This window comes from Ursus arctos, unplaced genomic scaffold (genome assembly GCF_023065955.2).
Source record: "Ursus arctos isolate Adak ecotype North America unplaced genomic scaffold, UrsArc2.0 scaffold_20, whole genome shotgun sequence".
Lineage (NCBI taxonomy): Eukaryota > Metazoa > Chordata > Mammalia > Carnivora > Ursidae > Ursus > Ursus arctos.
The window spans coordinates 29,784,838-29,809,369 of NW_026622875.1; the positions used below are offsets into that span (position 1 = coordinate 29,784,838).

At 44.0% G+C, this 24,532-nt stretch overlaps 1 protein-coding gene across 1 annotated transcript in view; it reads left to right on the plus strand.

Moving 5' to 3' along the window:
• Nucleotides 1-2,958: 2,958 nt before the first annotated feature.
• The window catches only part of CPNE4 (copine 4), a 472,213-nt gene continuing 450,639 nt past the window's right edge, over nucleotides 2,959-24,532 (plus strand). Inside the window, exon 1 of the mRNA XM_026497018.4 lies at nucleotides 2,959-3,383. The gene's annotated coding sequence lies outside the window, so the exon portion shown is untranslated. The remainder of the gene's footprint in view (nucleotides 3,384-24,532) is intronic.

The following is a 24,532-nucleotide window of genomic DNA, read 5'->3' on the forward strand; positions in this document are numbered from 1 at the left end:
CAAAATGCTCACCCTGACTCACTCAGGGAAGGATCCAGGGTTTTTAATGCAGGGCATTGACTCCCTGCCTGTTTTTCCCCTTCATCATCTGCTACCCTTAAAAAATGGTATCAACTGCATTGGTAAGAATCCACATTTCTTCCCTTTTGTTCCCTGGATCCATTCCAGCATTTCCCTTGTCACATTGATGGGTGGGGTGCCTTTCATATTGGCATAGGACAGTGAGCGGATGTCTCCCCTTATGTTATCAAACAGAGACCCAGCGAGTGAATCTACTCAGAGCTGGAGCCTCCTTCGCGGCTTGGGAACACCAGTGGCACCGTGACTCTGTGGCTTGGATTTAGATAATTTTGACTATGGCTGTAGAACCCAGCAGCTCAGAATCCATGAAAAGGAGAGTTGGAAGGAGGTGAGTGATACAAATAAGGGGATGTCATGTCACAATTGTTGAAGGGACTCCGGCTGGTGAGCACTTGCTGTGGGGGCAGTAATTGCAACCATAGTTCATTAGCTGGTTGTATATCTTCATTTATAGAGATGAGCTGTTGATTTCATATGAGAGGTGGGAGTAAATTCTCCTTTATGTGCCCTGCGAAGAGTCTCTTTGAATTTACCTTCGGTGTCATACCTTGAAAAAAAAAATCCAAGTTTCTGGAAAAAAGCTGCACATGTGTTCTGAACACTGGCTTGCAGACGACTGTTTTGTTTCTAATTAGGGAGCTGAAGCCTGCTGGCAGGGGAAACCATATTTGTCATAAGTTGTGGCGTTGCATTTAGTTTGTGTGTCTGTGCTTTTAACACAGGGGCCAGAGATGGTTGTGTTGGATTCTTCCCTATGGGTTCTAACTCTATTCTGCTCCATGGTTCATGGGTTCAGCCATTCGCACTTGTCCCTCCAGAGACTGCTTCCATTAACACTTCCTGTTCTCTCATTAACTAGCTGTGTTCCTTAGTCTGGGCTTTCTGACCACCCAAACCCCAGGTTCGTTGTAGATATCATAAAGCATACCTGGGCAGATTGTTGAGAAAATTAGATGGGATGGTCAATAGCGTGCCTAACAGATTGCCTGGAAATAGCACATGCTCCGCACATCTTAATCCCTTTCCTCTCACCTAGAAAATGAGAGATTTGTGTTAAATGATCTCTAAGGTACTTTTTTAAAAAATTTAATTCAACAAATGTTTATTGACTACCTGCTAAGTGACAGACGTCGAACAAAACAGACCTTCAGTTCACAGGACTTAAATTTCAGGGAACAAATCAACATGCAAAGAAATGCATCATCACTTTCCTTTTTTTTCCCCCCTTCATCTTTGCAAGTTCAATCCAGCTCAAACTTCAAGTTCATTACTGAGGCTACTTCTTAATTAAAACGGAAATATTTTCTGACTTAATATTTTCATATTTAGTAAACATAAGCTGATTTGCCTGCTCAGCATCGACCCCCCCCCCCCCCCCCAGTCCCGGTAGGAAGATCTTGAAACTCTAATGGAGAACCATCCCTATGTTTCACTCTGAATTGATGTGGATCAGGTGGTGTTCCACTCTGGCCCCAGGAGTGCTATAAAGCACGCCGAATGCTCCCAGACACTGTGGAAGGCCTGGTGCTTCCGTGCGATCCCGTATCCCAGGGCACATTGATTGGCTTGTGTTTAGCCACATGACCCAGGTTTTTCAAATCAAAGTGAATCAAAGGAGCTTCGGTGTACAGGCAAGCTCCCTAAGGTCCTAGGGTCAATGTTTAGTGTTATTCTACCTCAGAAGGTCTTGAGAGGCGAGCTGAGGAAAGAAATGTATTATTATTATTATTTTCTTTCTGAAGGCTCTTCCCCTGCATCTCAAACATCTTCCTAATCGCCTTTATAGAACCCTTAGTGGGGTACCTGCTCCTTATTGCATTATTTCTCCGTCTCTGCCCTTTGAAATGGAGAACTCAGTGGTTGGTGAAAAATTCTTGGCTGATAACCTCTTCACATGAGGAGCGATCTCGTTAAGAGGATGGGGAGGGAGAGCCGCCTATCTCTGTGCATTCCCGTCCATATTATATTGCAACATCCTCCATGTCATCCCAATGTCAGAGACAGCCTTTTTCTAACCCGTAAGGATTCTGAAGTCCAGTAGGTGATTCTGACAATACCTGAGAGATATGGTGTGGCAATATGCTGACAGAATAGTTGTCTGGTTTATCTGCTGTTGCAGAAACAATCAGGCACAACGCACGGTAAGTCCTATTACTCATTTATCCGAATTTGACTTTGGATAAGTTTTGGAACAGGAAAGCCATACTTCCTTCCTACAGTGCTTCATAACATGTGGCAGTGGTTACTCCTTACATAAGACGGCATGTTTATACCTATTTTTAAACATAGTACTCTCTAAGTTAATTTCTTTATCTTATAGATAAAGATAGTGAGATGGGTGTATTCAGGAACACATGTGATGAAGAAAAGCCCCCCTCCATTCAATTATTCGTGCATTTAGTCACTAAAAAATATATATATTTTAAATATATAATATATAAAATTATATATATATATATATATATATATCTCCTACCATATGCCAGGCACTTTTGTGAGATCCTGAAGATACAGAAGTGGGCAATATCCTATCTTCATCTTTGGTGGCAATTGAGCACCCATCCAAGAACTTTCCTTGGATGTGTGCAAAAAGAGGTATCATTCTCACCCCCTCCCAGATATTATCGCTTTACTCTTAAGTGGAGGTGAGGTCTAAGCACTTGGAGAACTCAGTGAGGGTCGCCAGGAAGCCGGCGTGAGCGACAGAGCCCCGCGGGCAGCACGCCCCCCCACCCAGTGCCGGCGCTAGGCGGGGCCGCGGACTCGTGTTCCCGGGGCAGTGCTCGCCTCCGCCGGAACCCCCCAGGGGGCGCTCGCGCCGAGGTTTCCCAACTAGTATCTCGCCGGTTGCCGGGCGCATGGGTTTCGTCAGAAGGTGGAAATCTCCCTGAGAAGCTGCCATCTCCCCGCCACCCTCGCGTCCCCATCTCTTCCTCCCTTCCTTCCTCCCGTCTCCTCTCCGTTCCCTCCCGCTTCCTCCCCGTACCTTCCACAAACTCTCTGAGTTTATTGAGAGCTCAGCCTCCACCTCCAACATTTTCACCCTTTCCCCAGCCCCCACCTCCAAGGATGGAGTCCGGGTTTCCGGAGAGACCAAACTCCCCTCTCAGCATCTTTTCCGTCCGCTGTTGCTAAACTGGCCTGAGAGGACGAAGGGGGAGGGCGTCGGACACCCCCTCACACCACCACCAACTACACCACGAACCGTCTCCACTCCAACGCCGGATTCTGCTTTCCAGGGGTGGGACAGACTTCGTCCCAGACTCGATTCTCTTCCTACTCTTCGAGGTTGGCACCTCCAGGTAAGTAGATGCCAACTCTGCATCCCTGTGTTCTCGGGCCGCTACGATGGCAAAGTCCTTTGGGGATACTGCGTAGCAAGACCAACTTTTGAGATGCGCTCAGATTTGCTTGTTTATCATTGCTGTTGTTGTTTTAAGAAGCAGCTACGAGCACAGTCTTTAATCCAAGGGAACTTTCATCACATGCATCTCGTCTTCTGCTGTCCGCCCAACTAGCCCGGGTGGGGTGGGGCGCGCGGGGTGGGGAGCAAGCCTGCGGAGGGAACCGCAGCACACCCGCCGGGGAGCCAGTCCTGCAAGTGGTGGTGGGGCGGGGTGGGGGGGGGAGGGCACTGCTGTTTTAGAAATCGGGAAGGGGGAGGGGATCAGAGTCCTGGCTGAAGTTGCAGCTTCCCCTCTGACAGTGAGAAAGCTGTGGGAAATTGTAGCGGTGGCCAGTGGCTTGACCTAGCTGCTGTTGGATTTAGCCTCTCAACCTCCTCCCCACCCCCTTACAGTAGGTCCTAATAGTATGTAACTGTGGCGGCCTCTGGGGCTTAAAACTAATCAGTAGGCTTGCAAGTGTCTTCATTCAGCCAAGTCTCTCAGTGCTCCTTCTTCTGTTAGATAAAGTAGCCATGAGGGAAAGGGGGCCAGGGGTGGGACTGGAGGGACTGCCGAAGCGCTAGCCACCGCCAACTAAAGAGATCGGGACCCCTTGTGGGATCACAGAAGCCCCTGGATTGTTAGGGTGGAATCCAGGGAGACAATTCGGAGGTGGTCCACGCCAAGTCTAAGTGTTGACCATCCAGTGGAGAGCTGGCTGAAATACTCTTAGGAAGATGCACTCCTTCCCCTTGAAAGAAGTGGATGGGCTTTAAGGCTCCAGTTCCCATCCTGCCCTCCAGATCCGACCCCGCCCCCCCTGCGTTCTTGCAAGACTGGCTTCCAGTCGTAGAACTCCGGAGCCTCCTGGAAATATCACAGACTGCAGAGGTGATCCCTGGGGCACGAGCTTAGGAAATGCGTGCCCTGGGGGTTCCGGAGGTGGAGGGAGGAAAGATGAGCAGAGTAGTGGTGGTGGGTGAGGTAGGGAGGGATGAGTGTCCTGGGAAACTTCGTAAGAGAAATATCTGGAGAGAAGGCCCCTCGCCCCCCATCACACATTGACCCACTGATACTGTACGATTTCAGTGCCTTTGGGAGAAGATGCCTCTGTTCCTTTGCACCTGTGTTCAAAACTATACAAAACCAACCTTCATTCTCTTGTTTCTTCTTGTTGCTTTGCCAGGGATTTTTTAAAGAACTGCTCTGATTGTTCTTGGCTCACATGGTTTTCCTTTTCCTAAACAGCATTTTTGAGCTAAGGTATTTAAAGTGTTCTTAAACTGAGACTAAAGCCTAGTGGTCCTATGGGAAAAATCATCTTAACTTCAAATGAAATATTCTTTTTTCCCCATTCCTTCCTTCAACTGCCCTCATAACAATAACAATCCCTATTTTCAAAGATGCTTGTGGGTTTTGCTTTTTTTTTTTTTTTTAATTTTTTGCTTTACATCAAAAGAACCCCTCTCCCCAGAAAAACCAACTTTCCTAGAGCCTAAATGTTTTGAATCCATGACAGTGTTTTGTAGTTAGTATATACTGGTTAAACTGCATTAGCACACCCCCCTAAGAGCCAGAGGCAGTAAGAATTTTACTTATTTGATGCCTTTCAATTTAGGAAGGTCCCACTTATTTTTATTACTCAGCAGATAAGACAGAGCTCAGAATGGCTATTGCTGTGATTAGATAACTTCTGATGCTTTCATTTCCCTTACTAAGCTGCCATTTCTAGGTTAAATTCATTTTATTGGCTTGTCTGTTTTTAAAGGGAGAATGACAGAGCTGCTCTACCCGATCAGGGGTCTGAGCTCAGCGTAGGTCAAAGGTACTCACATGTAGGGAAGTGGATCAAGATAGGAGGATTACAGATGGGACACCTGTGTTAATGTGCATACTAATAAGGGCCAGAATCTCCTCATTTGTCTCTGATGGGAAGATTCTGACAGCTTCACAAGATCAAACTCAAATCACATCAAAACTAGGTGATATCCCCTGAGCATTACATAAAAATATCATACAGTCCATACGTATCAGTCCATAGCAGGAGTGGATGTCGAATCCTGGGCAGTTTTGAATGGTTGGGTGAGGAGAACTTGCCTATAATGGAACCAAAAGTCTACTCATGTGTTACCATGTGAAAACTCTCTTGGTCATCAAACTTATACCTTTCCCATGAGTGGTCAGCTCATTTTTATCCTTCCAGACACACTCCTAATATAATTTATTGGAAACAGGCACAGATGGGGTCCAGTGAGTTTCCCAGCATGAGACAACCACTTTACTAGAGCTTCTAAGTATTTCTTTAAAAACAGTAGGTCTGAGATTTGTGGATTTTTTTTTTAAAATTGTACCTAAAAGACTTCCTGTTTATCTCCAGGTCTCTGGAAGCAACATGGCATTTTGCTTCAATCATTGATTTTTTTTAGGGTAATCCTGCTTTTAGAGGTTTTAATTAAAAGGTCTCTTGTATTAAAGTGTTTCTTGATCTGCATGTGGATTTCTGATTAAAACATACCTCATTCCAGTTAGTAGTGAAAAAGATGTTATCTGTTTCCAAAGAAGTTTTATGTAGTATTCCAAAAAATGGAAGCTTTGATTCTTCCTATCATCAGATGATTTGAGTCCACCATGACTAAAAACCTTAAGATTATAGTGACTATAAAAAATAACCACAGAGAAAAAAGTGGGTCAGGAGTGGAATCTTTATTCTCCTCTGTTTGAATCTTTTGGAACCCAACTGAATGTTTTCATATGGTTTGCACCAAGCCCTTTTATGTACCTTGAAATATAACACTCCGGATCATTATGACCATCTTTATTCACATAAAGGATTTTTCCATTTGGAGGCAAACATGTTGGAGATGAACAGTTGATGTTAGGTGTCATTAATGCCCCACACTTCCAGGGGGATCTGAATCCAGAACAAAGAGTGAGAAGAGCACTTTGATGGCATCAACCTGACAGATTGGGAAAAAGGCTCTACACTAATTGGGAAAGTCACTTCGCAAGTCTTTGTATTTTTTAACCAGAGATATGGACAGAAGATCTGTATTTCATTCATTTTGAAGAAGAAAAAGGCTAAATTTGTTCTTTATATTTGATCTTTCCATTTTTGTCTTAATATTTTAAAACAAAACAAAAACCCCTTTGGATCCGTACAGTCACCCAAAGTCATATTGCCTTGGCAACGGTAGCCAGTACACCAGAGTCACAAAATATCAAGACAGGAAATTTAAAATGCATTTAAAATAAAAATGTCACGTGGCTCAAGACCATCCTATAGTGCATCAGAACTGACCTTTCAGCCTATAAAAATAGAGTTGCATTTGACTCTGCCTTTCTCTTGATTGAAAGTGGATGATAAAGAACAGATTACAGGACTTTAATTTTTTTTTTTTTTAGGATGTCCTAAAAATTCTATAATGGTTTTCCTTTTGAGGGAAGCATGTTATGTAAAAAAGTGTGTTGGAGTTACAAATCCATTCTTTGGATAAGGTGGTTATGTGGAGATTGCTGGAAGTCCAAAATCAAGCTCAATAAATGGATCAGGCATGATGTGCTGTCTTTTATATGATATTGGAAGTAGACGATAGACAGTAAGGCCTCAATTCGCACTAAATTCACTGAGTGGATTTCTGCTAACACAGGTGACTGCATAATAAGACAAAATAGTGCCTACATATACTTTCTGTCTTTTCTGTACTAGGAATCTCATTTATGTGGGAGCTTTCTGTTTAGTCTCTGAATTACTAAATATATGTGATATAGTATATGCTTTTCCTAAGTTGGCAAAGCCCGGAAAGTCCTTTCTTTGGCTCCTGTATTCTTTGGAAAGCCTCTTGACAACCACTAGCTTTTAGATCAGTAAATATTGAAGGCTTGAAGGCCAGTTTTGAAAAATGGAAGAAAGTGGTAAGGATGCCTTATTTGGGAAGGTTTATATCAGTTCTCTGATTTTAGTACACTCCTGGGGGTGGGGGAGCCGACTTAGAGTTGGCCTGTGGTGGGCTCATTTCTAAACTGCGAGCAACAACTTCATTGCTCTGAATCTGTGACTCTCCAAAGTGGAAGAAAGCTTGGGGATCATCTGTTGATGCTAGCTGTTTAATTTGACAAATGTGGAAACTAAACCTCAGAGAGGTGACCTGCTCAAGATCAGGGGATTCACTCAACAACCCCCCCCCGATGACTCTTTTCTCTTGATACAGACTCAAGTTCCCTGGAGATAATTACTGTGGTGGTGCCAGTCTCTGGTGCCACGGGTACTGGTAATTTTTACTGAGTTGAGGATAGTGGGGTGGGGAGCTCCCACCTCCACTGGAGTGTTTTGGGGAGCAGTCTTGGGACTTACAAGTTTGCTCTCTCCTGGAGCCAATGCTATATTTACCCAGTAGATGTGATTAAATTTGTACAAAATCATTGTCTGCAGCCATCTGTGCTAATGTGTATGTTTTGTGAAGAATTGTTCACGCACAGTCTTAGTTTTCTATTTTAAATGTCATAATTGAATCAATAAAGTAAGCAAAGAGATTTTATAAGCATTTACACTTCCAGGAACTCAAAAAGGAATCTTTTATTCTGTTTTAACTTAAAGGTCCATTCAGAAAGAACAAACTCTAAAATGTTGTTTTTCCATCTTTGGCTCAAAACATAATATTTCTAACTTTGTATTTCTTATTATTTAAAAAAATTGAAACTTTTCTCCTTGGAAACATCAGGGGAAAAATACAGTGTTTCAGGTTAAGCCTAGAAACCTTCTCAGGTTTAAGGTGTATTGACTAAAAGACCTTCCTTATTCAAGAGATTTCAAACCTCTGCAGGACAATTCATTGCGATTTGAGGGAGAGGAGGAACAAAATTAGGCTAGTAGGAGTCCAAGGTGAAGAGCCCGCCTCTGATCGCTGTTGAGGCAAGGGGGAAGGGCTGGAGAGAGTTGGCATTAGAGTGGACGGTCGCTAGAGGGCGCCGGAGCACCGGCAGAGCACACCTCCTGGGACCATGAACCCGACTTCTAGGCTCAGCATTGGGGTTTGACTGAACCCCAAAGATGTGCTCAGGAATGAAGTAGTGGTTTTCCGGGCATCTCTTACTCTCCAGTGCAAATTGCCTCGCTACAGAGAGAAGACAAAAGACGTTGCCTTCAGAGTCCTGTGGGGCACTTCCAGTGGCTGCTTCGGTTGCCCAGCAGCTGGACAGCCTGCCTGCTCTCAGGGTTCAGCATGAGGGGCTGTCCTGAGTCTGACTTCCCTGTGTTTCCTTACACGGGGGACTTTTACCAAGGAAGAACTCTGGATTCAGAAATACCTGGTTTGAATTTGGGGCTTACAGTTTTCAAGTTGCAGACAGAGTAAATTACTTCGCTGGCATAAGTGTTAGCATCTGGAAAATGGGGCTGATAGTGGTTGTGATTGTGGAATGTTTAAAAGGGTCCAGTATTTTGGTGGGCAGGCAAATGCTAGCTCCTGTGTCCCATCTCTTAGGGGTTCCCCCAAAACTTCATCCTTTCCTTTCCATCTGAGCTGCTTTCTCCCATCTCCCCCCCCCCCCCCCGCCACCCGCTCAGCAGAAGGGTCTCAATTATCCACCAGTTGAATAATAATTGATCACAGCCTGTATGCCAAAATCCATGTTAGGCAGTGGGGATAAAGGCGACGTTCATATCTTTGGAAGTGGCAGGCTTGATGGTAGACAGGTTCATGAGAACAGACACTGAAACCCGCGGAGGTTAAGTGTGAGGAGAGAAATGAACAGATTATGTGGGTTGAGAGATAAGGGAATCGTTTGCTTTGTCTCAGAGAACCTGGGGAATGGTCCCACAAGTCCTTTATACTCAGGTGTTTTTGCTTCTCCCTGGATATCAAGGAACCTGGTCTGGGGAGGGTGATTCTGAGAGAGAGGAAGGACGGGGGTCGATGGAAATCTCACTCAGTGTGCCCTTAGGTTTGTGTGTATGTTTAGCGGTGTTGATGGAGGTTCTTAATCCCAATCAGTTCGTACCACCACCCTGTGTATTTTAGCTTCATCTGTATCATAAGATAAATGCCTATGTGATTGACTTAATCCATTTAAACAGGAAAATTATTTTTAAAGGAAACATGAAAGAAGTATAACAACACAACAAGGAATTCATCACTAAGTGGTGGGTCTGGAACAATCTAAGGATTCTGTTTTTAAAATATTAAAAGGCGTTTTCGATATGAATATCAATAAAAATGAAAAATAATACGGGTTGTAGTAGGATGGTTAAAAGAAATGTTTTATCATTATCCTTCAAGTGACAGAAAAGCTTTTAAGTTATTTGGAGACACTGGAGGCACAGGGTACCTGATTTGATGTCTTCGTTATATTTTGTACAGTCGTTTCAACAAGTAACTTAGAGACAGAAATTCTGGTGACAAGATGGAGAAGTCAGGGAGGTTTGTCTGTGAGATCTTGTGGATGCGACGCCAGGAGTGGGCACCTTGGGCCACGGGTGTTAACTTCCTCTGACTAGGTCGACTGCCAAGCTGCTAGAGTCCACGGTTGGAAGTCTGTGACTTGACCGATTGTCTATCATGTTGGAGGAAAGTCCTGATAAGAGGAAAGGGCAGAAGTAGTTGGTTTGCTATAGGTGGGGTGGGTGAACAACATTCATGACAGCTCATGGCCCGACTGAATTTTATAGAGACACGAAAGTAAATGCTTCCTATGGAATCAGAGAATGTGAGAGCCCGACAATCCTATCAAATTAGGTACACCCAATTCCCGTTTTTCAGAGGAAGAGACTGAGGCCCAGCAGGGTGAAATCACTCACGCCAGCTGTTTGGTGGTTGAGTTAGGGCAAGACAGAGGATTCTGCACCCTTTGTCCGGGCCTCGTGCTGCAAGCATCTTTCCTCCCTGCTTCGTGCTTCACAGGAGCAGGACTCTCCCTGCCTGGTTCACTGCTGGACCCCAGACAGGGCCAGGCGTCTAGCCATTACTCAGAAAGTTTTGGTTGACTGTGTGAACGATGTTATTTCCTTTTTCCTCGTTCTTATTTAGGAGTGTGCTAAGAAATCACTAGGTTGCAATGCATTTTGGTAAAGACAAATATTTGCCGAATTTTGTTAGGATGTGGGCTTCAGCTTTGAAGGTAAACAGACTTTGTTCAAATTCTGGCTTTGCCACTGAAAGGCTGTTTGGCTTTGGGAAAATTATGAAAACTCTCTGAGCCATATTCCTTGTTTGTAACAATGGGGATAAGGCAGAGAACCTGCCTCAGAGGTGTGCATTAAGTGTTCCTTTTTCTTAGCCTCCCACTCCTCCTTTCCATTCTTCCCAGAGAAGATTTCAAGGAGGAGAGTACCTTTTCAAAAGTGATTTTAATTTATTTCAGATAATACACATTTATCTTGCATAAAAAATAAATTATTCCACTGTATAAGCATAAACACGTATGTAATCATTACAAATACATATTCCGTGGGTTAGATATCATTAGTCTCATAAATAATTGGGTCAATGCCAAAGCACTAGTACAGGGGTGGACTCAAATCTAGGGTGCCCCCACCCCAATTCCAAAGCTAGGGTGTTTTGTTTAAATCCCTGTTTCATATGATCTTTGTTTCTTACCCATCCTTCTGCAGCTGCTTCTGTCACGAAGGCCCAGATCCCCTTTTTCACATGCTCTCGTGGCCTGGCTGGACCCTAGCGCCTGCCCTGTAATATTACCACGCATGGCTGTGCCCACTGCCCTGGCGTATCACAAGCTTTTCTGGGTAGCAGCTGTATAGTGCACTTCTTGCGATAGCTCTAGAGTGCCTAGAACCTTCTGGAACATAGATAAGTCTCTGTCACCCAGTGTGCGTGCCCCCTCCCTTAACATGTATCCTGTGTGAGGCCAGGTTTGTGGGTGGCTACAGTGTACATTGAACTCGAAATCAACTCTACACCCTCTCTCATTTATTAAAAATGCTCTCACTGTATTTTGATTATTCTAAATTAATAATCTAATTTATATTTTGATTATAATCTAAATTAATGTTTGAAGTGGTACAGATCGATTACTGTAGGCATTGTATATGTAATGCAATATATATTGTACTTGATGAACAATTTATGGGATTTTTTGGGGAGGATTATTTTGACTGTCTGTGAGTTTTACTTCATTCATTGAATCATAGCCCCTACCTAAAATGTGCTCCATAATATTTACAAGGCTATACTCTGTGCTGTATATAGGTAGGTAGAACTCTTAGTGAAAAGCATAAATTTTTAGTCATGCATTCGTGGGTTTGAATCCCAGCTCTGCTTCATCTCTTGAAGTTCAATTTCCACAGATGTAAAATGAGTAATGATAATGCCTGTACCCTAGGATAGCGGTGAACCTCGAAGGATACATTGCACATCTGTATGTAGCATCGCAAGTGCCCATCGAATTGCGGGCACATGGAAATTACTCAAATTGTAACTAGTATTGGCTGGTGGCACCCCTCAAAGTTCAGAGCGTATGAGTAATTACCCTAATGGTAGTGGTTTGCTATATTACAAGGGAGTTGTGAAGACCAGGAGTGCGTTTAGGAAGGTCTGATAGAAATCAGCAATAAAATGTGTGCTTCCCGCAGCTGCCGACACCGCCATTTACCTTTCTCCCCTCCCCCTTCTCTGTTCCCACCCACAGATTTTATGCCTAGCCACAAAGATGACTCAAGGGTTGTGCTGGGGCTTCTCTAAGATAAAACTTCCTCTGTCCCTGCTGGTGCCAGCTTTATTTCAGATGCAAAGTATGTTTAGCACTGGCCCCCAGATACACAGCCAGAAGGCAAAATCAATCACACTGCCCTGCAAGGCCCAGCAACAGACATTTTTTATAGCTGACTTTCTGTATCATCTACCTTTGTTCAAAAAAGATTCCAGGCATGGGGCGCCTGGGTGACTCAGTCATTAGGCGTCTGCCTTCGGCTCGGGGTGTGATCCCGGCGTTCTGGGATCGAGCCCCACATCAGGCTCCTCCACTGGGAGCCTGCTTCTTCCTCTCCCACTCCCCCTGCTTGTGTTCCCTCTCTCACTGGCTGTCTCTCTCTCTCTGTCAAATAAATAAGTAAAATCTTAAAAAAAAAAAAAAAAAAGATTCCAGGCAGCCAGCAATAGACATATTGGGTACTCTCTTCTATCAAAGTCCAAAATGCTACTAGCATAAAATACGCTTTTCAGAGAGACCCAATGCATGTCTCAGAGCTGTGGTTCTCACACTTCAGGACGAATCAGAATCTCCTGGAAAACTTGTTACAACACAAACAGATGTGCTCTGGCCCCTGCCAGGTTCCGATTCGGTCGGTCTAGCATTGGAGCCAATTCATGTGTATCTCTGACAATTTCCCAGATGATGCTGAGGCTGCTGGTTTGGCGACCACCCTTTGAGAACTGAGTCTTAAATATTCACTTCATGTAGAAGAGCTGTGCGTTTTCTATCCTGTGTGGTACAACGGAGAACAGCATTAATGGTAAAGCAAGGGCTCTGATATTTACTGAGCCACTGTGACATTTGCCATATGCCAGGCACCTCACCGGTCCCTTTATGCATATTATCTTATTTAATCCTCATAACTGTCCAGCCTATCGATTCATAATTATTTATTGAGACCCTGTCATGTATCATGCCACATGCTGTGTGAGGCTCAGGGGATCTGGAGTGAACACACAGACATAATCCTGACCTTCTGTATATCAGGTTTCAGCAGGGAAACTTACTTGGGCAGAAAATTATAAGGTAATTAGTCTGATCCATAGAAAATGGAAGACCAGAGAAGCTGAGTAACTCGGCTAAGGTGACACCGCTATTGGGAGACAGAGGAGACAAAACAAACCCCAAAGAGCTTTTGTTTGTTTAGGTTAAATCTGTCCACGTTTACTGTATTGGAAATTAAAGTGGTTCACCTCTTGAGAACCGTTGTGCTAAACCATGATGCCAATAGTACCATTTTTCTTAGATTCTCAACCCTAATTTGTTTCGATGACTTTTGTAGCCAGCGAAGATGAGACACGTCTCATCTTCTCCTAAACTTTTTTTTTTTTTTTTTTAAATACGGGGGCCTCTCTGAAGCCTTAGCCTATATTTCTGGTGATGTCACCTTCCTAAAGAAAAGGCTGACCTGCTTTGGAATTGCTTTCTTACGTTTTTATGTGTGCAAGTATGTATGTGGATGAACATTTACAGTAAGGAAAAGCAACAGTTAAACTGTCTATCCCAGAACAAACTGAGTTGTGGTGGCTTTATTATTCATCGAAGGATCTCTATCCCAGCCGAGGGCATTTAGAAAGATACAGTTCATGCACGTTTGTGACATGTGTTGCCTTCAAGGTTCCCCAGGGCACCTGCCACCAAAAGGGAAGCCCAGGGAAGAAGCTGAGGCTCACTCCTGCCTCATTGCCGCGGGAGGAAGAGATGAACGATTAGACTCCAGAGCTGTGGCTTTTGTGTCATGTTGGCAGCTGAGTTGTGCTTAATTGTGGGCTAATGACCGAAATACTGCCCTTTTCCATCATTTTTATTCATTATCTAACGAGAATGAGAAGTCCTAGTAGATACTTTCCTTTGGTGTGTAATGGTCCATGGTTGTTCAGACACTGATGCTCTGGCTGGCTCTTAATGCTTTATGGCATCATGAAGTTTTACTGAGTAAAATCAACCAAATCAGAGCTGACATAACTCAGTGTGGTTCTCAACTGATGATCAGTGAATGAACTCAAATCTCTTTTTGTTTTCATAGAAGCCAGTGAACGAAGGGAGATGCTGTGGCAGGGATAGGGTGGTTATTTAGACGTAGCAGATCCTTGGAGGAGAACTTGGAAAGAGGGTATCTTCCAGTCCTTTGACTGTTTGGTCTTTTTGACAATAAATGCCTGGATCACTGGTTCACAGACACACTTCAAAAATGTTTACCCAGATGTTTGGTGTCACAGAGGCACATCCCACAGCCAAAACAAACAAATAGAAAAATGTGATGCTAGCCGATCATTTGTCATCTTCCTTAAACGGCGAAATTGGACACGAAGCCTTTCTGTGAGTTGACCGGACGCAGCATGGATTCCTTCACACCGCGTCTCTGTGTAAAGGGCACATTCTGCTGGGTAATTATAACTTTGTAAAGGAATTCCCTTTCTGGAAAGCGGCAGTTGGAGGAGGGTCTAGGACATAAATGAGTGTACCTGCCCATTGCATCTTTTTTTCACTCACATCAAACGGGAGTCTGTGTGATATGTTCCACGAGGGCCATCTCCTGGGAACCCTTTCAGCCAAGTTTTTGATGCTGTTTTTAAGTTGTGAGCTTTTTGCCCCGAATTCTCAAATTCAGACTCAATGGGCTCGGGTGAGCAACACACACTCACTCTCAGTGATGAACCCTGTTGGTTTTGCAGATTGCTGGGGCCACTTTTGAGATCCCCTTTCTCTAAAGCAGATACCAACAGGGAAGGGGGCTGGCCCCCTGCTCCTCACTTACCCACCCACCCACCCTGCCCAGGAAATCAGCTCAGGGAAGACCCGACCTGCTTAATGACCCTCCCAATCTGCCCTGTGCCTGCCCTGCCAACCAAGCTAAGCAGCCCAGCTTAGACTTGCCTCCAGCAGGAATGGATGGGAGTTATTGTCTATGGGGACAGAATGATGGGAATCTGCCCAATATCCTAGGAACATCATCTTTACTGAACTGGGGAGAAGAGATGATACCCAATCAAGGAGGCTCAGTGCTTAGTTACTTAGATGAAAACTTCTGTCCCTCATTGCTTGGCTGGGCAGGAGCAGTTCTATTTGTGATTCCCATTCCTTCCCTGTTTTATGGGTAGTTGCAATAGCTGGGTATGGGTTCATTCTCTAAACTCCTTGTTCTGTGATTTTTCCTTTATATATACTTTCTAACTTCTATGAATCTAAGGGAGATTTGAGATTAAATATGACCTGATTAAGGCAAACTTAAGATCTGCAGCCCAAAAAGGTCATTATCAAATGAGACCCACTAAGGGCAAGTGTCAACACAATATAGCCTGTGGGCCAAATCCAGTATGCAGACTTTTTTTTTTTTTTGTAAATAAAGTTTTATTGGAACACAATCACACCTGTTATTGCCAATAGTTACTTGCATACTACGATGTCCGAACTGGGTAGTTGTGACAGACCGTATGGCCCACAGTCTGCTGCCTTGCTTTTTGTAGAAAAAGTTTGCCAGTTCCTGCATTTGGGACATATTTCTATTTGGCCATCTCCAGATGGGAAACGTACATAGGCTTAAAAACATCCAAGGGAGTATTACTCTGAAATTTGGGCTATAGACCAAATATCTAAATGATAGAATTTTGTTGCTATGCGTTGTGAAGATCTTGGACGCAGCACATGCTTGTAGGATGAATGATTGTGAGTTTCTAGATGAATGGTTTATGGTCTGGGTTCCCTTTCCCCATTAATAAAACCAAAGTATCTAATTTGATCTCTAAGGGTCCTTCTTGCAGGACTATGTTACATACTAGACAGAGAGAGAGGAGGCAAGACACCCTTGGTGACTTGTACCCCAGTCTTCCAAAGTGACAGCCAGGGCCTCTTGAGTCACCCTCAGTCATACTCAGCATCAGCTGGAATTATTACTCAGGATCAAAGAGCATGGTGGTCCATTGTCTCAGTGTTATTGGGTGCCCTACGTGGAGAAAGACATGGGGATTTAACAGTTGAGGGCATCAAAATCATGCTAAATGCTTTTTCTGAGTCGGTTTGTAGAGATGGGCTTGAAGAACAGGTTTATTGTTCACATTCGTCAGCTCTTGGTATAATCTTGGGCACATACCTGATGTGCCTGATGTCCCTCTGCTCATGCACCAAAATCATAGGTGGAAATCACACTCCCCCTTTTGCCATACAGGTGGATCCAGAGCTATTGATTGCCTACTTGGTGGGGGATGGAGGAGGGAGAGGTGATGGTGATCTTCTGGCTCCTACTGTCCTCCACCCCTGGGGGGAGGGGAATAAGAGATGCGTCATTCTGGGAGGAGTCATGCTCTGTGGTGTGACTTGGGCAGCCAACTCCTGCTTCAAAGCATACATTGTGCTCCTCATTAGGAACTGGAGTTCCCACTGTCCCCTTTCCCGAGGAAATAGCCAGGGTTTCCGTGTGTTATCATTTATTAATTCGCTCATTTGGGAGGGTGACATGCTGCCTTTGCGGAGATGCGAGCAGAGCTTCAGCCTCCGTATCCACATTCCAGGCGGCACCCGGTTTTCCTTTCCGGCACCCCAGCATCCAGAGCGCCGGGCACAGACGCAGCGGCCCTGCCTGCTTCCCCTCACGGTGCGTGCCTCACTCGCTGGCAGGTCCCACAGCTGAGAGTGAGCAAGACAGCGAGCAGCCCCGGGGCTGAGGGAGGGGAAAGCCCGCTCACAAGCTCTTGGCTTTCACGTGCGGGACCCAGACCCCTTCCCATTCAGTAAGGGGAGCGGAGGAAGACTGCACAGCGCTAACACTGGCGCACGCAGTTTGCGCCACGTTCTGACTCTGGTACCCCGAAGCTCTATGCGTGAAGGTGTGTTGCATGGAAAGACTGCCCGGTCCTTCTGGCTGAGGAGCGGAATTTGTTCCTTTCTAGGAGGTTAGTTTCCGAGAGCTCCTAATTCTTAGAACTGCGGAGAGCTGTTAGTCTTAGGACTGGACGCAGAGTGGCTTTTTTGGTCTGCTGAAGTACGGCTAATGTAGCGGTTCAGTCAAGTGGCAGGGTTGTGTCAGGCGAGAGCATTGAGGCACATTTCCCTGAGCCCCGAGTTTCCAACTGGTTGACTCCCATTCTGCTTTTTAAAGTAAGTGGGCAGGGGCGCCTAGGTGGCTCAGTCGGTTAAGCATCTGCCTTCAGCTCCTGGAGTCCCGGGATTGAACCCGGAGTCAGTGGGGCTCCCTGCTCAGCGGGGAGCCTGCTTCTCCCTCTGACCCTCCCCACTCTCATGCTCCTTCTCTCTCTTCCTCAAATAAATAAATAAAATCTTAAAAATATAAAGTGGACAAATCATATGCATATGATTGTTAACATTCCCCATTCTTTTATATGTGTATCTTCATAGGTCCCAGTTACTGTATATTTACCTTCATTCATCAAATTTATTTTTCAGATGTATGGTTACAGACTGATGCAATACCAAGTCTTTTATTTTGAATCAAATGTATTTAAATCCTTCATCTAAAACAAGAGTTTTATCTGAGTATTTCTGCTACTCGATACCTAACGGCTTAGGTTTCATGTGCTTTCAAGGCAAAGTCTTAAGAGTAGAAGTTCCTTCGGGTAAGAGATGGCACTGTTTCTGCAGCTTGGAAATGAAGATGCTAATATTCAGCTTCACAAAATTGGACATAATTTAAAACTTTAACATACTTCCCTGCTTGGTTTATTTGTAAATGTTGATCCTGGCACGGAAAACCTCAGAGCTTTTCCTATTTTCTTGTTTCGCATCTCCTTAGGAACGTGCAAAAGGAAAGGTAATAAAGGACAATCTTTTCAAGATAAAACATGATTCATAAAGGTGACAGCCGTGCCATATGTGAGCAGTGATTAACAGCTACAGAGTCTGCTAACGGCTTTTTAAAAATAAAGTGATAAAGCAGATTTTCCCATTATTTCGTGTTTCGGTGCTTGCTCAAGTGCGTCGCCCTGATTTTTCTCGGTTTCATTTTATTCTGTAGCAATCGAATCACCCTTCATGTCCCTGCAGTGCTATATTAGGGCTTAGTGAAATATTTCATATATATCCCTGGTCATTCTTCCAGTGATATTTTAAGTGTCAAGACGATGTGGTGTATTACAACCGTAACCGCCTCTAAAACCGCTCATTTTATTTCTGTAGAGTGTGTTGGGGTGGACAGAAGGGAGAGCATTTCAAGGCTTGCTCATTTGGAATTGGTTTACTTTAATTTAGAGTCATGATGGCAGTGGGCATGGGCTTAATGAAGTGTCACCAGTTTAAATGGCCTTCCCTTGCCATCGCCAGCAGACACAGGCTGCAGGGCTGGTGGGTACGGACACGCACAAAGACTGTTCACCTCTGAGATGTGGGGTGGAAGGGGAGGAAAACTCTTATTTTAAAATTCAGTTGTCATTTTAGTGAAATAGGTTAATTCTAGGAAATGCATTTTCGTGAAATTCAGTTGTCTTTGGCAAACTAACCAGGCATGATTTCCTGATTGATGAGTCCTCAGCCACTTGCTATATATAGGGTGATAGTTTTAATCTTGTTTAGGGCACTGTTCCCTTGGAGATTCTACTGAAAGCTGTGGAATTTCTCACCTGAAAACAGACACACCTATTTGTACCCAAGTCTGCTTCTAATTTCAGGGGTTTACGGATGTAGACCTCCTTTTCCCATCCACAACCCCTTCATTGTCTCCTCAGTGGATGTGTTTCCCATGGCAAATTTCTTTTTTAAAAAGTATGTACATGAACATTTATAATGTCGTCGCATTTCTGTTAGAGGATAAAGGCAACAGTAGAGCTGGAGACGTCTTGGAAATCCCGGAGCTGCCTGGGATCTTTTTTTGGGTTACCACAAAGAGCTGTGCATTTGTCAAGAGTTAGACTCCAGCCTTCCTGTGTTGTCTGGGGCACGGTCCAGATTGAGTGTCTGGATCTTCAGGGCGGATGGAAGAGGCGCAGTGGCAGTGCGTCAAGGGGTTGGCAGTGAGGGAGGCATGGCTGGATGCCAGTGAGTATCCTCAGAGGCACTTTTGTGCCCCCACCCCGTGGAGCCTCGGAGTCCTGATTCCCTGATGGGCTGCCCAGGGAGCCAGTGGACTGAGTGTGTCATGTGACACCTGGGCACAAATAAGAGGAGAAGACCTCCTACTGCAACTCCTGGTGGCTGGCCAGTGGTGCCTCAGGCTTCTGCCCGGATGTCCTCCAGAGCTCTAAGCCCTGGGTCATGAAATGCAGCCTTCCTGGGGCTGACTTCCCCAGATCAGTGGCGCCGTACCTGCAGGAGATGGCAGGTGCTGACCAGTGAAGCAGATTGGTGTTGGAGGTGGTTTACACACAGCTTTACGCAGGAGCACCGACAAGCCTGGGACTAGGTGCTGGGCGCCCTGTAAGGCACCAAGAGATATTTTGGAGCAAGAAAGAGAATAGTATAAAAATGGAAGATCCAGAAGTACAAGGGTAGGACTTGTCCTCTGCCCCTTCTTTTTCTTTTTTCTACCCTCCTTCCTCCCGCCCTTTCTTCTGTTTTTCCATTTTTCTTTCCATCCTTTCTTTCTTCCGTTCTTCTCTTCTCCATCCTTCCCTCTTCTTTCCCCTCCTTTCTTCCCTTTTGTCATCCTTTTCTTCCATCCATTCTTCCTTTCCTTATGTCCTTCCTTTAAATCAGTAGATGTACCCAGGTGTCTCCCGGATGCTGTTGGTTCTTAGCTTGCAGTGGAATTCTGATCCCCTCCCTGGGGCAACAGATCCACCCTCATGCTACCGTGGGGCATTTTTATTCCGTGTTTACCTCCCTCCTACTCTTTCCTTTCTTTTTCGTCTTCCTTAATCACTGGCATATATTGTGCAGTTTACTGACTTAGAGAAAAAAGTGAAAATAATGATGGACATCACTTTCAAAAGGGTTAAGATCAAACTTAGGAATTGAGGCATGTGTGTGTGAGAGGCCAGATAATACTGTAACAGTTATATGATGTCACAAAACAAGAATGTGAGATGACGTGAGACAGTGTGAGCATCATTGCTAGATGAGTGGAATGAGAGACATTTTGAGTTCAGGGAATGGAGCATTTTTTTGTGTGGGGTAGATGGGTTTGGGGAAATGTTATAGAGAAGTAATGTAAACTGGGGTTCTAAATTGGATTTTAATATTTGGAGAGGAGAAGATTTCAGTCCAGGAGGGGGGACTGATGTAAGTAAAAGCTCAGCAGCTTCATCCCCCCCACTTCATTTTCCAAGGGAAAGTTCCAGGGGAACCTGTTTTCCTCTCTTACGTATGACTCCTTTGGCTTCTCTCCGAGAGGACTGCCTTTTCCTCTCTAGTTTCCATTTTCCGCCCAGGTGCCACTTCTCTTCAGCTGGCAGTGGGCTCAGGGGAATCATTCAGTTTATCTCAGACCCTGTCTTGATCAGTAGATTGGTCAGTTTATGTTACACGTGTAGAGCCGCTTGGAATGGAAGTCCGAATTGAGGAGAGAGCATTTGAAACGTATTACCCAGTCGTGGTTTAAATCCCAGTCTTTAATTTTTGGCAGTTGTTGGGCGAGCCAAAGTGCCGCTCTTAGAGTGAATGTCTAATGTGCTGGAGATGTGAGAGAGCCAGGAAATCAAAGATCTCAGTTGGAATTCCTGGTGTGGCTGATCCAATATGGTAGACTCCAATCCAGGATACAGTGCTTGGCATGTTCTTAGATTTTTGTTTGCTTTTTATTACAGCAGCTCAGGGTCAAAGGATCTTAGAGATCGTCTTGACTTTTACGCTGTTCCATCTTATAGGTCAGGAAACTCTCCTGTTTTTCTTGCTCCTTGATATGTACATTTAACCTGTGTTCTCGGATATTTCCATAGTAAATGTATGTCTTATGAGTTGAAACCAATTCATACTATTTTTTCCGTTATCTCCAATCCACGAAGGAGTATTTTATTTTCAGGTGCCTGATGAGCCCTGATCCTAGCCTGCTGTCTGGGTCTTTCCTGGTAGTGACTTGAATGACATCTGAGTGATACACCGTGGTGACAGTCTAGTTCAAGATTTTAAATTTGTTCCTGCTGAGGCTGGCATTTCTCTGTGATTGTTCCATGTGATGCATGTAACAGCTTACCCTCATTGGCAGCATTCCTTAGGAGATATAGGGTAGCTGGAATCCCCTCGCCTTGTGGCCTTTTGATTTTTGCTTTTAAGTAAAGGGAATAATCCCTTTGTCAAATATTTGCTGGCTGCTCAAAAAAGATATTTTCTCATTGGTACATTACAACTGATTATTGAAAAGTTCACATTCAGTTGTCAGATATGTGTGTGTGTGTGTGTGTGTGTGTGTGTGTGTGTATGTATGTATGTCTGGGATTTAGAACAAAGAATTCCTTTTCTTTCCAAGGACAATGTGGTTATGCTTAGGGCGTATCCAATTTTTTTCCCCTTGCTTCATCAGATGAAATCTGGTTAAAAGGGTTATCTTGTAGCAGAAAGAAAGAGGCAAGATGGTCCTGGTGGTAAACAGAAGCCTCACTATAAGCTATCCTAGAATGGTATTGTCAAAAGGCAATTTGAAATTTTTTAAAAAAGATTTTTTTAATTTACTTGGGAGAGAGGGACACAGAAAGAGTACAAGCAGGAGGAGAGGAAGAAGCAGATTCCCCTCTGAGCAGGGGGCTCAATGCAGGGCTTGATCCCGGGACCCCGGGACCATGAACTGAGCTGAAGGCAGACGCTTAACCGACTGAGCCACTCAGGCACCCAATTTTGAAAAGTTTTATTCAATTCCATGTTATAAATGAGGGAAATGTAGGTACAGAGAAATGTAATGATTGGGGTCAAAGTGATCTGGACCAGATCTTTAGCAGATTAAAGAAAAACCAGGATCTGAATAAAGATTCTCTGACTCTTGGAAATCGTTTGATACACAGAATTTTTGCACCCTATTACCAAAATATGTTAGACAAAGAAGGCAATGATAGAGAAATTAAATGTTTGATCAATAGAATAAATCAAATAGTTTTGTTTCACAATTCACTAGGAGTGATTTAACAGAATTTTGAAGAAAGATTTTAAAAATGGAGGATAAAATATTTTTCAGGAATATAAGGTCTTTCACAAAGATAGATAGGGTCTGTTTGAAAAATATTCTCAGTTAGAAAAAGCGATCAGACTTATTGCACACTGTCTCATAACATGATATAATGACTTTGAAGGTATAGAATACTGAGCTAATTAGAAGTTATCCAATTGCTGGAAACTATTAAATAACTGTTTTGTGAAAGACAGAAGCCAAGAACACAATATATTAAAAGACAATAGAAGTGTGACCCTCCACCATGGGCTGTAATCAAAACTGTAATTAGCCTACATTTCCTACTCGCAAATGCCAATGTTAGACAAGAAGAACAGATTAAAATAGCTTCTGAATAAAAAACATTTTGAGAAAAAAAGAAAAAAAAAAGAAAAGAAAACCCAAAATTATCTGGATATTGAGGAAGGACAATCCAAGTGGTCTAATGAACAAGGCCATCATTTCTAGCCCCTGCTAGGTAGTGTCTCTGCCTCCTCTTTCTCCTCAGCTGCCCCTCGTCTTCATCCCAATCATTGGGAAATTCAGAATGCTTGACCCCAGCATTCCCCAGAAGCAGTATTCTGGAGAGATGGGGTGATGGAAGTGGGAGTTTGCCCTGGGGCCATTTTCTCTACCCTGTCCCCTTAGAGAAGGTTCTGAGAGTGCCTAGAGAGAGCATCATTTCCAGCCGTTGGCTTATTTCCAGGGCATTCCAGCCTGATGCTATTAAAAAAGGGCTTTCTTTACAGAGCTTCAGACCTGTCTCCTTATAGCTCTTTCATTGGCACCCGTCACTCTTAGAACCCGGCTCCCCTTTGAAAGGGGACAAGACAGTATAATGTAGCCCACCTCAGGAGAGAGTGGTTTAGAATGAGTCTACTGGCAATCATGCACAATTTGGCTTAGCTTCAATTTGGACCTTGTTTTTTGTTTCTCTCAGAGTCACTACTGTCATTGGCCCCAAACATTTATTGATCACCTATGTTGGTTGCATTATTAGAAGCAGTATTACATAGAAGTTAAGAGCACTGGCTCTGGAGATGGGATACCAGGGTTCAAATCTGGGCTCCATCACTTGCAGCTGCATGATCTTGGGCAAATTACTCAATCTCTTTGTGTACCAGTTCCATTATTTGTTAATATGGAATAATAAAAATAGTGGGCCCTGAGTCATAGGTTATTAAATGAGAGGTTTGTGAGGTTATTAAATGAGAAAGGCCTTAAAGCACTCTGAATAATGCTTGACATAGAATAATTGTTCTTTAGATGTTAGCAATTATTGTTTTAAACTGTGGGGACACTGGGCAAGGGTGTAATAATACTGAGAAGTACAAAATACAGTCCCTATCCTGGAGGGATTATGGTATAATCTGGAAAACAATATTTTTTACTCATGAAGAAAGAATTGTTCTTGTGTTTTGCTATCTAGTAAAGGATGAGTTGTTATGCCTGGGGGTGTACACTACCCCTTCCCCTCATGGTCTGGCAAGCATGGAGCAGACGTTCTGTGTTTCCTAAGAAAAGGTAAAGCCTGTAGTCATGTTAATGGCTTCCAGATCTTAGGCCTCTGGGAAATCCTGTTTAGGTTGGTGATACAGTCGTATCATTGGCTAAAGAAATACAACATATATGAATTCTTAAATATGCTCCTGCTATCGAGGCCTTCTTTTTGGTGGTTGTTATCTCTTTGGTATCCTGGGAAAATGTAGAGGAGAGACCAATCTGGGTTTCAGAATCTTATACTGATTTATTAACCTCATGATGCCTAGACAGATGCCATGGGAACTGGCATTTGGGCCATATCTTAGAATGAAGCATCCATGCTCCAGATAAGTCCTTTCTCTTACTTCATGATACCAGTCTTCTCTGTTTAATCTTCTTCCCAATTCCATGATAATCAAGGGTAGAATCAGAGGAAGGATTTCCCACCCTTGCCATGTTGGGTTCTCATTTCTGTTTGTCTAGGAGCATCTCATCTTTGTGGCTTTCACAGCCTGTCAATGAGCAGGGGCTAAGGTTCTGCCCATCTCATGCTCAGTGCCACCTAGAGCAGGGGACAGCAGGCTGTGGCCAATGAGTCCAATCTAGCTAACCACCAGTTTTTATAAATAAAACTTTATTGGAACCCAGCCACAATCATGAATTTGCATATTGTCTGTGGCTGCTTTTGTGCTACAATGGCAGAGTTAAGTAGTTGTGACAGAGACCATATGGCCTAGAAAACCTAAGAAATGTGCTCTCTGGCCCTTTATATCAAAAATCTGCTGACTCTTTACCTATAGATTAGACAGAGAAGGAGGGGGAAGTTTTTGTCCCAAGGCAATATAAGGAAGTTGACACC